Below are 13,239 nucleotides of genomic sequence, written 5' to 3'. Positions count from 1 at the left end.
CTACATAGGAATTCATTCTGGTAAGGAATGCGACCGGTAATAGTTCATACATTCAAAGAGCTCAAGAGTATAATATGATCACAATCAGTAAGATAACAAGGAAAATGCCTCACATCAGTGTATCAGACGAGGAGAGTTTGAAGCCTTTATGAGTTTTGATTTCTGGTACATTTCTATAACTGCCATTTCGCTCGTGGGAGGTTTTCGACTACCCAGTGTTACCGAATGTGAGCAGATAAACATGGGCTATTAAAACCCCTTCGCAGCTAGAGACGCCTAGATTCATCATATCTGCGTTTCAGACTGACAGAAGAGGGAAACAACAAATGATTCCACCATGTTCGACAAATGTTAGTTAACTAATTCCAAAGTCAACCTGAATTCAGACTTCTACCCATATGACAATTTACACCTGCTGTGGAATGAAAATGTATGCAGTCTAGCATATGACATGCGTAAGGTTCCGGACTTTTTACTACGAAAGTGCTGAGGAAAAGGAGGTAGGTGTCTACTCAGTTCACGGAATTTCAAGGAGCCTTCATCGGCCATCGTAACAGTCTGTTCGAAACAGAACGAGATAATTAAGTTGTAGATGTGCAAATTGATTTTGAATCTTCAACAAATTTACCGGAACACACTGCTGCGTATGCTGTACGAGGGCAGTTCAATAAGTAATGCAACACATTTTTTTTCTGAAACAGGGGTTGTTTTATTCAGCATTGAAATACACCAGGTTATTCCCCAATCTTTTAGCTACACAACACTATTTTTCAACGTAATCTCCATTCAATGCTACGGCCTTACGCCACCTTGAAATGGGAGCCTGTATGCCTGCACGGTACCATTCCCCTGGTCGATGTCGGAGCCAACGTCGTACTGCATCAATAACTTCCTCATCATCCGCGTAGTGCCTCCCACGGATTGCGTCCTTCATTGGGCCAAACATATGGAAATCCGACGGTGCGAGATCAGGGCTGTAGGGTGCATGAGGAAGAACAGTCCACTGAAGTTTTGTGAGCTCCTCTCGGGTGCGAAGACTTGTGTGAGGTCTCGCGTTGTCATGAAGAAGGAGAAGTTCGTTCAGATTTTTGTGCCTACGAACACGCTGAAGTCGTTTCTTCAATTTCTGAAGAGTAGCACAATACACTTCAGAGTTGATCGTTTGACCATGGGGAAGGACATCGAACAGAATAACCCCTTCAGCGTCCCAGAAGACTGTAACCATGACTTTACCGGCTGAGGGTATGGCTTTAAACTTTTTCTTGGTAGGGGAGTGGGTGTGGTGCCACTCCATTGATTGCCGTTTTGTTTCAGGTTCGAAGTGATGAACCCATGTTTCATCGCCTGTAACAATCTTTGACAAGAAATTGTCACCCTCAGCCACATGACGAGCAAGCAATTCCGCACAGATGGTTCTCCTTTGCTCTTTATGGTGTTCGGTTAGACAACGAGGGACCCAGCGGGAACAAACCTTTGAATATCCCAACTGGTGAACAATTGTGACAGCACTACCAACAGAGATGTCAAGTTGAGCACTGAGTTGTTTGATGGTGATCCGTCGATCATCTCGAACGAGTGTGTTCGCAGCTCCGCCATTGCAGGAGTCACAGCTGTGCACGGCCGGCCCGCACGCGGGAGATCAGACAGTCTTGCTTGACCTTGCGGCGGTGATGACACACGCTTTGCCCAACGACTCACCGTGCTTTTGTCCACTGCCAGACCACCGTAGACATTCTGCAAGCGCCTATGAATATCTGAGATGCCCTGGTTTTCCGCCAAAAGAAACTCGATCACTGCCCGTTGTTCGCAACGCACATCCGTTACAGACGCCATTTTAACAGCTCCGTACAGCGCTGCCACCTGTCGGAAGTCAATGAAACTATACAAGACGAAGCGGGAATGTTTGAAAATATTCCACAAGAAATTTCCGGTTTTTTCAACCAAAATTGGCCGAGAAAAAAATGTGTTGCATTACTTATTGAACTGCCCTCGTAATTCTTCATTACCGTATGATCAACTATTGCCCACTCACCGGTGTTGTGCAACGAGCTGCATAAATGAACAGATGCTGCACTATACCTAGAGCATTCCACAACGGCATCTTAAGGCCCGAACATCATTGTAGACGCTCAGGTTTTCTATGATGGCGAGGGTATCAGTTCATATTTAAAGATGTTGCATTCATAGCATACACAGAAAATGCAGGAATAACAGAGACATTCTCAGCAAACATAGCGTCACCGAGGTCTTTCAAGTATGCGAAGTGTACTAAGACACGGAAGAGTGCAAAGTTGTAGAACTGTGTTTCTACCATGAAATTCCCTGGGATGGTCCTGGCATGCTCTATAAATATATGGTGACGTCGCTTTAGCTGTTAGACCATACGGATATCATCATCTACGTGAAGCGGAAGCAGAAGGTCTCATGGATGAGTCGAATTTTTAAGTTCTTTGCTATTCAAGTCCTGGAATCTTATGGGTGTCCTTCACTCCATAGACTCAAGATGAAGATGCTATGAATATGAGTATAATAATATAATATGAATAAATATATATGAATATAAATAATAAATACAATAATATTAATAAATATATGAAAATAATATGAATAAACACAATAAAATTAAATTAATGTTGTTGTCTCTACTTATAAAAATGTAAAATTACACTCCTGGAAATAGAAATAAGAACACCGTGAATTCATTGTCCCAGGAAGGGGAAACTTTATTGACACATTCCTGGGGTCAGCTACATCACATGATCACACTGACAGAACCACAGGCACATAGACACAGGCAACAGAGCATGCACAATGTCGGCACTAGTACAGTGTATATCCACCTTTCGCAGCAATGCAGGCTGCTATTCTCCCATGGAGACGATCGTAGAGATGCTGGATGTAGTCCTGTGGAACGGCTTGCCATGCCATTTCCACCTGGCGCCTCAGTTGGACCAGCATTCGTGCTGGACGTGCAGACTGCGTGAGACGACGCTTCATCCAGTCCCAAACATGCTCAATGGGGGACAGATCCGGAGATCTTGCTGGCCAGGGTAGTTGACTTACACCTTCTAGAGCACGTTGGGTGGCACGGGATACATGCGGACGTGCATTGTCCTGTTGGAACAGCAAGTTCCCTTGCCGGTCTAGGAATGGTAGAACGATGGGTTCGATGACGGTTTGGATTTACCGTGCACTATTCAGTGTCCCCTCGACGATCACCAGTGGTGTACGGCCAGTGTAGGAGATCGCTCCCCACACCATGATGCCGGGTGTTGGCCCTGTGTGCCTCGGTCGTATGCAGTCCTGATTGTGGCGCTCACCTGCACGGCGCCAAACACGCATACGACCATTATTGGCACCAAGGCAGAAGCGACTCTCATCGCTGAAGACGACACGTCTCCATTCGTCCCTCCATTCACGCCTGTCGCGACACCACTGGAGGCGGGCTGCACGATGTTGGGGCGTGAGCGGAAGACGGCCTAACGGTGTGCGGGACCGTAGCCCAGCTTCATGGAGTCGGTTGCGAATGGTCCTCGCCGATACCCCAGGAGCAATAGTGTCCCTAATTTTCTGGGAAGTGGCGGTGCGGTCCCCTACGGCACTGCGTAGGATCCTACGGTCTTGGCGTGCATCCGTGCGTCGGTGCGGTCCGGTCCCAGGTCGACGGGCACGTGCACCTTCCGCCGACCACTGGCGACAACATCGATGTACTGTGGAGACCTCACGCCCCACGTATTGAGCAATTCGGCGGTACGTCCACCCGGCCTCCCGCATGCCCACTATACGCCCTCGCTCAAAGTCCGTCAACTGCACATACGGTTCACGTCCACGCTGTCGCGGCATGCTACCAGTGTTAAAGACTGCGATGGAGCTCCGTATGCCACGGCAAACTGGCTGACACTGACGGCGGCGGTGCACAAATGCTGCGCAGCTAGCGCCATTCGACGGCCAACACCGCGGTTCCTGGTGTGTCCGCTGTGCCGCGCGTGTGATCATTGCTTGTACAGCCCTCTCGCAGTGTCCGGAGCAAGTATGGTGGGTCTGACACACCGGTGTCAATGTGTTCTTTTTTCCATTTCCAGGAGTGTACTTTTAAGTAGGATGAGAAATAAATTAATTTTTACCTCCCAACCTCTGTGTTTTTTTTTTTTCAAACCAGTTCCTGCTTTGACAATGTACAGTTTAAACCACACGCTATGCCCGTGGTGTTTCTCAGGCACAGGAAATATAATTTTAGACATGTCTGCTTTGTACCTTCGGAAGCGGACATTGTCACATGCCTCCTGCCCCCATAACCAAATTCGTGCTACACAATTGGCATAATTCCATGGAACCATCTTAAAGTTCACCTCCTTAAAAGTATCATCTTCAGAAAAAATATTGTTGTTTGTGACCTGCACAGCCTTTATATACATTTACAAAAATAATGCAACAGCGGTTAGGTCTTTCTTGAGTGGTGACCAATTTGTTTTCTTTGTGCAGTTCACGCAAATACAATACGTTTCTCGAGGCACAATATAGTTCTTGAGGTGCAATGTAGGTTTTTAGGTACAATATAGTATTCTTGAGATATAAATTGACTCTGCTATTCCAATGCAGAAATAGTTTTAACTTACTTGCTACAAAAGTGACACTGGTAGGAATTTTTTTTATAAATCTACACACAAAAAACGAAAAATTCTCTTTACTGCAACTAAATTACACAGTCCCAGTAGCACATTTTATAATAATTCTGATGGACTGTGCATGCTTAGAATATAATTTCAACAGCCCCAATAACAAAGGTTTTTTCAATAACAATTTTGATTGACTGTGAGCTCTCCCTCCCCCCCCCCCCTCCCTCTCTCTCTCTCTATCGCACATGGTGCATAGATATATTTACAGTCGACACATACGTTGCGTATGAACAAATAATATAAATATCTGTTTGTGTTTATTCTCTTTAATACTTTTTATTTATGTTTTTTTTCTCTCTTTCACACACATGGTGTGCATCTATCAATCAGGTGCTAAAAGGTTTCTTGAGATATAGCAGCCCATTCTTCACGGGGTCCTGTACTGAGGAAAGGTATCGATGTCGGTCGATGAGGCCTGGCACGAAGTCAGAGTTCCAAAACATCCCAAAAGCGTTCCACAGGATTCAGGTCAGGACCCTGTGCAAGGCAGTACACTACTGGGATGTTATTGCCGTGTAATCACTCCGAAAAAGGCCCGGCATTACGAGCAGGTGCTCGATCGTGTTGAAAGATACAATCGCCATCCCCGAATTTCTCTTCAACAGTGGGAAGCAAGAAGGTGCTTAAAACATCGATGTAGGCCTGTGCTGTGATGGTGCCACGCAAAATAACAAGGGGTGCAATCCTGCTCCATGAGAAACACGACCATTACATAACACCACCACCTCCGAATTTTACTGTTGGCACTACACACGCTGGCACATGACCTTCAGTGGGAATTCACGATACCCACACCCTGCCATCTGATTGCCACACTGTGTTCCATGATTTGTCACGCTACACAACGTTTTTCCACTGTTCAATGGTCCAAAGTTCACGCTCCTTGCACCAAGCAATGCATCGTTTGGCATTTACTGGCGTAATGTGTGGGTTATGAGCAGCCGCTCGACCATGAAATCCAAGTTTTCTCACCTCCTGCCTAACTGTAAGTGGATTCTGATCTAGTCTGGAATTCCTGTGTGATGGTCTGGATAGTTGTTTGCCTATTTTTACACATGACCCTCTTCAAATGTCGGCGGTCTATGTCGGTCAACAGACGAGGCCGGCCTGTACGTTTTTGTGCTGTACATGTCCCTTCACGTTTCCACCTCACTATAACATCAGAAACAGTGGAGCTAGGGATGTTTTTGGAGCGTGAAAATCTCGCCTACAGACGTATGACACAAGTGACACCTAGTCAGCTGACTACGTTTGAAGTCCGTGAGTTCCGCAGAGCGCCCCATTCTACTTTCATGATGTCTAATGACTACGGAAGTCACTGATATGGTGTACCTGTCAGTGGTTGCCAGTACTATCCCCATAATATGAAAGACATACGTTTTTTTGGGGGAGGGGGCGGGCTCCAGATACTTTTGATAACATAGTGTAAATGTTTACACGACACACATGCGCGCGCACACACACACACACACACACACACACACACACACACACACACACACACACGCACGCACACAAATTACTTATCCTATAATAAAAGGGTCATACCACTACTCTTAGGGGACTGATTCCCTCAGATGCTAAGTCCCATAGTGCTCAGGGCCGTTGAACTACTCTTCAGACTCTCTCATTCTCTCTCACTCTCAATCACTCAGTGTCCCGCACCCGTTCTATCGCCACATGTGAGTTGTGTGAATAAAGAGAGCTCTCGATGCTATACGATGTACACACTTATCCTGCCTCTGGATGGCACCTTCTAATGTGTGATATGCATCCATTTTTGAGCACAGACCTACAAACTCCACAATTGTCAGTCCAGTCGCCTCGTCCTTCATAAGACTGATAACATTCTTGTTCTCTGAAATAATACCATAAGGATTATCCGCAGTGTATGAGGACGTGTCGAATGTATTACCATGGTACCTCAGTATTTAATATGGATCACAGTTCTTCACCCAATAGATGAAGTTATCTATATCCATATAAAGTAATTTAGGGTCAACGAAATGAGTTTTCGGAAACTCTTAATGAAAGCGATACATGTGAAGTTTTCATACGTCTAGTATTCACATCTCCACATAAATAGGTTTCGTGAACTCTACTGACGTCTTCGACATCTCCACAGCAACAAATTTCTTATTGAATATGTGACCCGATTAAAATTTGGTCTGGCAATGAATTTTCCCACTCCATGACGCCCATCCCATTCGGTTCTAATCCAAATTTCATGTCATTCCCCAAAATTCTCCATTGTTTTACCGAAAATAGAATTATTCATTAATTTGTAAAGATCTTTCTCCGAGTCACACATCACGGAAACTCTCTGTCTCGTATTCAAATCAATTTACTCCCTCAAGCAGGGTTCCTGCTTGAAGGAGATAGCCTGGGTGATTCTCACCAGCTCCAGACCCAAGCTGAGACGCTACTGGAGATTGTGATAGTGATTAATGTATCTCTGCTTATCCCCCAGCGTTGTCATCACTTTTGACGTGAAGTCGCCTTGCCGAACTAGTTGCTGTGGACATAGGGGCAAATCGGGGTGTACGTAATGGAGACTAATAGGGTACATGAGTTCTGCATCCATCACATACCCTACATCAGAATCAGCTGCCATACCACCCATGATCGTTGCATTCGTCTTCGGGCACCCATCAAAACTCACCAATCGTCAGTGATTGCCACTTGACGTGCCTGTATAAGTTGTTTACGTCCAGGTACATTATGAAACTTGAAGCAAGGGATGCGTTGAACCTGTCTCCCATCCGTGGGTCATTTGCCTTCGTGTGCCTATGGACACACGGGCGAAATTCCCCATGGATCCCTCGCTCAAAGAAAAGAAGCATGTTAGTATCGGTCAATAATTCAACGCTGCACTTCGTTTTCTTGAGCATTGCGTCCCAAGACAACACCGGTGCCGTGTAATAAAAGGTTGGATCCTGAGAAAATGTGGCCATGCATAGGCCTGGAATTTCTTGAAAACGTATGTGTCCTTGTAAAGCCGTGCATATCCTACTGAAGTGGAGATGTTGAAATCCCGTCATTCACGGCATGCTCATATTCTGCATATGTTATGGCATAGCCTGTAAGGTTGCTGGACAATGCAGTTATGTCGAGTAGCTTGGTTTCGTTGAGTTTCGCCATTCTATCCACGTACTCAATTTTTCCTCCGTTGGCAATACAGCTTGAGTGATATGCATATCCTCCCGAGGTAGATTTTTAATGAGCTCCTTGAGTGCGACGTAAAATGACATGGTCCCTATGAGGAGTTTCCGCTTTTCTGTCTAACTGCAGCCCATGGATATGAAAATTAACTGTGTTATTATATGAATCTTCATTCTCCTTCGATTTTCTCATAGGAACGTTCTAGCTGTAAAGCTTATCAACCTCCAGTGTAAGTCTTTCGAGCTCAGTGAGCAGCCAAACTGCAGGATTATCCTCGACATCAGATTTGTAGCAGTTATGACTGGAATCATAAGAGGACAAAATTTGGCTTGCTGCCAGATATGTTACGTGTTTTCCTGTAAAGTTGGTATGTGAGGCCGCAGGGTCACCTTCACAGTGGCTCAGTGGAGCGAGGAGGCATTCGAAGTTGGTGTACACTACAAATGGGCATCGCTCCTGGTGGTGAGCATTCTTGACCTTTATGAATTTGTTTCTCTCAGTAGGCATTGAAACAAGTACCGGATCCTTTGAAGGGCAGTCTGCTAGATGCGCCACTAATGACTTGTCTGAGAAGAAATAATTCAGACACCTTAAGCAGATATGCTGCTAATGTTCATGTTTATTCATCTGGGTGGAAAGGAGTCCAGACATGTCTTTGATCCAAACATAGTGATAATTATCACCTTCCGAGAAGAGCAATATGTTTACATACAACTCATGCTCACTGGCAAATTTTAAGAAATGGAGGGGCCAATGACAATGTGGTTGTCTTGCACACCTGATTTCGTTTTATTCACCAGGCCATAAACATGAACCGATATACCGGTATTCTGCACCTCAAATTTAGGCATGTCCTGGATCTTGACGGGGAACTCGATACCATGAAAGGTATAGCACCCACGAATATTGTCTCCAACATGGTATGTACTGGGATGCTCAGGATGATCCCTGCAATTGTAATGTCCTTCGCTAGTCTGGATTGAACATGCAAAACAAGCCTGATTGGTTTTATTTCCGACATTAATGTATACCCTCTTGTTAGCTATATCTTTAGGGAGCTTGTCATAGCTTGATTCTCCATTTACTGGACCACATACTTGTGAATGGATGTCCAAGTGTAGTATTCGAATGAGTGCTTTAGCTGATCAGGCCGGTATGCTATTCAAGGTAGATTTATGAAACCACTCGGTGACTGACGTGCTCCGCGTTATCACGACATTTTGCCTCCAAAGATAATGAAGAGTTGTTTCTTCAACACCAGAATCAATTTTGGGAGGGTGCGATAGTTTGATTCAAAGCACGGCTACCTTGGGGAGCTCCTTTTCCATGACAGGAAGACACGCCCTCAGAAAACCAACAGCTTCGCGGTGCTCCCCTGCTGGGTTCTCGATCCTTGTGAATGAGATTTGCTCCTCAAAGGCGTCTGAAATCACTGGGCATTCCAACTGTGATATGGAATCACTGATCTTATGTCCTTCACTAAAAGGACGGGAGAGAGAATGGCTACCAGTCACAGGATCTTCTGTATTACTGATAATGCTATTCTGCATTCACCCCGTTGTTGATGGTGTTGGGGCGGGCAAGTCGGTATGTGCCGAGGCACAAATGCCTTGCGTTTACGCCGATTCTGACGAGGCTGATATGAAGATGATGATAATGAAGAAGAAGGAGGGTGTTGCGGTGCTACTGGGCCAGACCGAGGGCAACAGCCAGGCTGCAGTGATGGTTTCCGATGCTTTGTTGGTACTGCTGCAGCCTCGACCTAGTAACTTGACGGCTGGTTGTTCGTTGCTTGGTCCACGGACGCTAGAGGACCGGCGCCGGGGTGACGGCAGCGGCAGCTTCCCGCACGGCGACTAGCGGCACCCTTATAGGCGATGCATGCCTTACCAGGCGATATTTGGGTTTGAGGGAAACCCTCAAAAACGACATCATCGTCATCATCATCATCTAATAGGGCCAGATCACAGTGCCTTTCCTCCTCCTCTAGTCAAGTTTCCCTTTGTCTAAACCATTCAGGCAAGTCATCGGCCCTGTCAGAATCGACATCTGGCAGTCGGTCTGTCTCGCCTACAACAACAACAACAACAACAACAATAAGCAACTGAAGAAACAAGTATTAAATAAGAAAATTTTGAATCGCTACTGTACAAGAACAAATTACAATGAAAATTATACTTACTTGGAAATCCGGGCTGTGAACCCACCACAGGAGCGTGGACTTTGTAATATTAGTAATTTTCGCCTCACAAACATTAATATACGCTCAATAGTAAACGCCTGACGGCCTAAAATTATCGAACAATTGTAAAGTAAAAGTAATAACCATCACATAGCAGCGACAGAATCTATTATTCTCTATCTTAGCCATTCTTGCGCGGTGGCTGTAAATCTCTATGTACATGTATCGATTAATGATATAAAAAAGAATTTTGTGGTTACAAGACATATGAGGCATTGGGCGCCTCACCTTTTACTGTTTGTATTTCATGAAAGGCGGACGCGTACTCTCTGAGTTACGCATCGGTATTTTATATTTTATGTGAAAATATTCAATAAATGTGCTAACTGTTATTTTTCCAATCAGAAAACATGTAGTTTCTTGTAATTGATTACGAACAGACAATATAAAGGGAACATTTTGACTGTTATGTATAAAGTATTTAAACCACAACGGTCATATATTGTAATTTAATATGAAAAGGTGCGTAGCATTAAAAAAAAAAGTCTGTTAAAGATAAGTGTACTTATTTTAGTAAATTAACCTTGATGATTTCCATCTCCTCATTTACCTGAATGATAATTATTTTGGGTTAGTTCATCACCAGTAATTACGATCACGCTGATGGGCCGAACGCAGCTTGAGGCAGAAGGAACATTATCGTTTTCCTATTATTTCTGAATCATCTCTTTTTTTAATTGTGTAGTGTTGCTTTTCTTTTAAAGTCTATAAATCTTCTGGTCCCTTAGTGTTTTTCCGGGTATGACTACATCGCGACTACAAAAATGCACAGAAATGACAATGTTTCTCCGAACGATCTCAAATAAATCAATCTGCTACTCTTATTCAGGTATTTAATGCTCAATGTATGTTATTATAATAGTGTAATCAGTCCCTGATTCTGTTGGCAAGTGGCCTACCAAAATATTCACTTTTTCGACATTTTTCAGAAAAAAAATGAAATAATAATTCTCTTTCTTTTCGCCCCTCCCTGAGAGCAAGGCTATACTTGGCACTCGAACACGGACTCGATCAAAAATCATCTTATGAATGTGTTAAAAAAGTCTGAGCTTGTTCTAATAATTGTTTCATTTTGTCATGCGGATGCAATTCAACCGAGAAAGAGAAGTGGGACAAACCTTTAATCAATTCAGAAGGACGACCTAAGATAAGGCTAAATTACGCGAGTATCCAGCGGTACAGCCATCAAGACAGCCACAGTAAGTGAAATTTTCATACGCAGTATCCAAGCTTTTATAGTGATGTAGCATCTTTCGAGTTGATCAGAACATAGACCTGTTTTTCCTTGCCTTGAAACAGCTATATTTCCATTTCTTCATAGTCCATCCTTCAGTAGTCAAATTCAGTGAAAGTGTACCATTGTTGTTAGTGCATAAAAAAAATTACAATATGGTGGATAATTACGCTCAAAACTCCTAAAACGTATGATATTTCATTTTTTGTAATTAGTAGGAACCATCTTGCCTTCTTGGCGTACGTGAACGTCAGTTGTTACCCATAGTTCAAATTTCATCTTAAGTCCCAGTAAGCCACAGCACTACGTCACAGACAAACGACTGACGGCAGTGACATACAATATCTATAGCATTTTGACGTTTGACAAATAATTCATGAACTTGGCTGACAGTAAACAGCGGACACACACAAAAGCAGATGACAGTGGTGATGCGAATGGACCTCACTATCCATTACGACCACGCGCGATAGGTACACGAGAGGAGGCAGAAACAGCCTCGACCGAAGTTTTAGAAGCCGGTCCTAGCGTGTAAACGATTCCCGCATTTGAACAAAATGACATAGCCGCAATGATCGAAGCAATAATGGAACGCAAGCTCGAAAGTCAAAGACAGAGAGAAACGCAAAGAAAGGAACGTGAAAAGCAGGAAAACTAGATGAAAATGCCTGCGAAGAAGAAGAGAAGGCCGAAAGACGGCGTAATAAAGACCAGATCCTTGCAAATCTTAATGAAAACATAAATTCACTAAAAACAGACATAAATTCAGTAAAAACATGTCTGAAAACGGAAATAAATGACCTAAATACACGGTTAAATTCGGTAAAGGCCGAATTAAAGGCAGACATAACAGCTGATTTAAATACCTTGTTGCGTAATGTTCAAAACCAAATCAGTAGTCAGATCACGACCATGAGGTTAGAAATTGACACACAAGTAGAGTCAAAAATAGGGGATATCTCAAAACAGTTAGCTGAAAAAATCGAAGCAGCCAAGAGAGAGATAAATTCAAAAGTGATGGGATATCGTCAACAACCTGCGACCTTAAAAGAAGATTATAATTCAATCTCTGATGAGGTCAAGGGAGTTAAAACCGCAGTAGACACGATCGAGAATGTTGTTGTTGATCTTTCCAAGCAGATTGACACTCTTAATGTAGAGGATCAAATAAAGAATACTGTTAAGCACATGCTGAAGCATTGTCCGACCACTACCAAGAGTTGGTAAAAAACAAAGACGGATTCATAGAAAACAAGGTCAAGAACGAAATACTGGCAGCCCCTGGAAAAACAGGAGACATGGTCATGTCAGAATTAGGCCAGATAAGACGAACGTTAGCTCAAGATTTACCTGAATTGCGTCAGCAGATAGTTGATGAAGTTCGTACACTAAAATGTCAAGTTGAAAATTCCCCACATCCCGCGTCAGGAGAGTGGAATAACTCTCCACCATGTGATGAACAACAGCAGGTACGTTACCGTTCACTACTTGATAACGCCCAAACTCATACTTCCATAAAAGCACAATTTAATCAGAGTATCAGCTCACCCACTTTTGTCAGTTTGATGCAGGAGGAAAGCATGATCAAACATCGTGTTTTTCCGACCTTTCAGCCACAGAAAAGAGAAATTCATCCTAAAGTATTCCTCCGAAATTTTTCAGGAATTTTTCCGAATAGCTGGAGTGACCGCCAGCGAATTCAATTCGTTACTGGATTTATCGTAGGCGATGCTGCCTTATGGGGAACTGATATGGTCGACTCTTGTAAAAGTTACAAGAGTTTGATACAGATGTTTTTAGCTAAATTCTGGTGTTCTGGTGTGCAGCACCGCCTGAGAAAAGAGTTTACAACGCCGAAGTATTTACCAGTAAGCGCAATAGTCCGAGGAGATATTTAGAAAAGAATTTAGCGAAAATCTAGTTCT

This window comes from Schistocerca cancellata, chromosome 1 (assembly GCF_023864275.1).
Source record: "Schistocerca cancellata isolate TAMUIC-IGC-003103 chromosome 1, iqSchCanc2.1, whole genome shotgun sequence".
NCBI classification, from domain to species: domain Eukaryota; kingdom Metazoa; phylum Arthropoda; class Insecta; order Orthoptera; family Acrididae; genus Schistocerca; species Schistocerca cancellata.
Note: the sequence above shows the minus strand (reverse complement) of the source record.